The following is a 3,224-nucleotide window of genomic DNA, read 5'->3' as shown; positions in this document are numbered from 1 at the left end:
TTTTTTGCTTTCCATTTGCTAGGTAGATCTTCCTCAGTCCCTTTATTTTGAGCCTATGTGTGTCTCTGCATGTGAGATGGGTCTCCTGAATACAGCACACTGATGGGTCTTGACTCTTTATCCAATTTGCCAGTCTATGTCTTTTAATTGGGGCATTTAGCCCATTTACATTTAAGGTTAATATTGTTATGTGTGAGATTGATCCTGTCATTATGATATTAGCTGGTTATTTTGCTCATTAGTTGATGCAGTTTTGTTCCTAGCATCAATAGTCTTTACAATTTGGCATGCTTTTGCAGTGGCTGGTACTGGTTGTTCCTTTCCATGTTTAGTGCTTCCTTCAGGAGCTCTTGTAGGGCGGGCCTGGTGGTGACAAAATCTCTCAGCATTTGCTTCTCTGTAAAGGATTTTATTGCTCCTTCACTTATGAAGCTTAGTTTGGATGAATATGAAACTCTGGGTTGAAAATTCTTTTCTTTAAAAATGTTGAATATTGGCCCCCACTCTCTTTCTGGCTTTTAGAGTATCTGCCGAGAGATCCATTGTTAGTCTGATGGGCTTCCTTTTGTGGGTAACCTGACCTTTCTCTCTGGCTGTTCTTAACATTTTTTCCTTCACTTCAACCTTGGTGAATCTAACAATTATGTGTCTTAGAGTTGCTCTTCTCGAGGAGTATCTTTGTGGTGTTCTCTGTATTTCCTGAATTTGAATGTTGGCCTGCCTTACTGGGTTGGGGAAGTTCTCGTGGATAATATCCTGAAGAGCATTTTCCAACTTGGTTCCATTCTCCTCATCACTTTCAGGTACACCAATCAAATGTAGATTTGGTCTTTTCACATAGTCCCATATTTCTTGAAAGCTTTGTTCATTTCTTTTTATTCTTTTTTCTCTAAACTTCTCTTCTTGTTTCATTTCATTAATTCGATCTTCAATCACAGATACCCTTTCTTCCACTTGATTGAATTGGCTATTGAAGCTTGTGCACCATGGTTTTCAACTCCATCAGGTAATTTAAGGTCTTCTCTGTAGAAGTGGGAGAACCACTGCTCTCTTCAGAGCTGTCAGACAGGGACGATTAAGTCTGCAGAAGTTTCTGCTGCCTTTTGTTCAGCTATGTCCTGCCCCCAGAGGTGGAATGCACAGAGGCAATAGGCCTTGCTGAGCTGTGGTGGGCTCCGCCCAGTTTGAGCTTCCCTGGCCACTTTGTTTGCCTACTCAAGCCTCACCAATGGCAGACAGCCCTCCCCCAGCCAGGCTGCTGCCTCGCATTTCGATCTCAGACTGCTGCGCTAGCAGTGAGCAAGGCTCCGTGGGCGTGGGACCTGCCAAGCCAGGCGCGGGATATAATCTTCTGGTGTGCCGTTTGCTAAGACCATTCAAAAGGCACAGTATTTGGGTGGGAGTGTCCCAATTTCCCAGGTACAGTCTGTCATGCCTTCTCTTGGCTAGGAAAGGGAAATCCCCCAACCCCATGCACTTCCCGGGTGAGGAAACACCCCAACCTGTTTCGGCTTGCCCTCCGTGGGCTGCACCCACTGTCCAACCAGTCCCAATGAGATGAACCAGGTACCTCAGTTGGAAATACAGAAATCACCCATCTTCTGTATCAATCACGCTGGGAGCTACAGACCGGAGCCGTTCCTATTTGGCCATCTTGGAATGGAAGTTGGGCACTATGCTTTAAGGGGGACACTGCAAAGTGTAGTACTACAAGAGAGGGAGGAAAAGGGGAGGAGAGAAAGGAGGCAAAAAAGGTGCAGAGGAAGGATAAGGGGAAGACAGAAAAGGGAAAGGAAAAGAAGGGAAAGGAAGACAACCAGAAGGATGAAGGACTTTTTCATAAAGCCCAATGAGAATGTCTGCAGGAAACTAGATACCATGCCTGGAGCATATAAAACACAGAGATCATGAGACTTGAAATGCCTTATGGTTAAGGGAACAGACTTTGTTCATTCAGCAATTACAAATGTAATGCTTACTTTGTGCCCAGTGTGCTGTGAAGCAGTGGGGATACAAACATGGTCCCCGCCTTCATGGAAGTGAGAGTACAGCAGAGGAGATAGGTAATTTGAAAGGTTACTGCTATACCATGTATTATAATACTGGGACAGTAGAAGTACAGGTGGCTGTCCTGGAGCACAGCATTTAAGTAATGTTTTTGGGGAAGGGGAAGGTGTGGGTTTTCCAAAAACGCTTCCACTTGGCACTCACTAGGACTAGGATACCTTGGAAATTACTTAACCATTTTAAGTCTCAGATGTGCACCTGTCAAATGGGAATAACAGTTCCTGCTGCCTCATATGGGTGTTGTGAAGAATCAATACAGCAACCTGTGTAAAGTGTTTTGACCAGTGCCTGCCACAGGACAAAGTCCCATATTGTAAATCTGTTATTTTCATTTGGGAGGGAGAAGAAACAGAGTACTCCAGGTTCCTCTAGAGCCCTCCTTTCCTAAATGGTCGCCTGTTCCCCAGAACATGGATAATAAGAACATTCATTTCTTCATCCATTTGTTCAGCAAGCATTTGTCCAGCTCCTACAGACCTGGAAAGTTGACAGTATAGCAGAGGAAACAAAGAAGTGAACATTGTCATTCTGAGAGATATGCGATTATTATGGGAATACATGATTACATCTCATTATTATAAGGCAGAGAGTCAGATTTATGCTCAATAATGTAAGTAGACTTGCCCCAAAATAAAATATAATTCATACTATATTTATTATACAGGCTGTGCTTTAGGTTTTCCTGGGGAGCTTTTTAAAATGCAAATACTCAATCCTCAGACCAGAGCAATCGAATTCAAATATTGGACCATGGTATGATTTAAAAGCTACCCCCACTTTCCGAAAATGAAAGGCAATCCAGGTGAGTTCAACATGCATGCAGGGTTATAAACGATTTGTTTAGAATCAGTGCCTGCCTTTCAAATGTCAGCGTCCTTCAAAGCCGCCCACATTTTCCTCTTTCCTCCTATTACCTACTGCATGTTCTCAGCCTCCTGCAGCTTCAGAAATCTTTCCTTCAGCTCCAGACACACGTGCCTCACCGCATGATGGTCCATTCAAGGAGAAACAGGCAATTCCACCCTCTGCCTTTATCATCTTCCAACCTCTGTCCTCACCCCAGTGAACGGGGCCCGCCATCCACCACATACACCTTTCCATGCCTGGTCCATCAGCCGGGCAAGTCCATGTCCCCCAGAAGCCTCTCCCTCCAACCA

Source organism: Mandrillus leucophaeus, unplaced genomic scaffold (assembly GCF_000951045.1).
Source record: "Mandrillus leucophaeus isolate KB7577 unplaced genomic scaffold, Mleu.le_1.0 Scaffold173, whole genome shotgun sequence".
In the NCBI taxonomy this organism is placed as follows: domain Eukaryota; kingdom Metazoa; phylum Chordata; class Mammalia; order Primates; family Cercopithecidae; genus Mandrillus; species Mandrillus leucophaeus.
The sequence above is the reverse complement of the archived record's forward strand: the minus strand, read 5'-3'. Positions refer to the sequence as shown.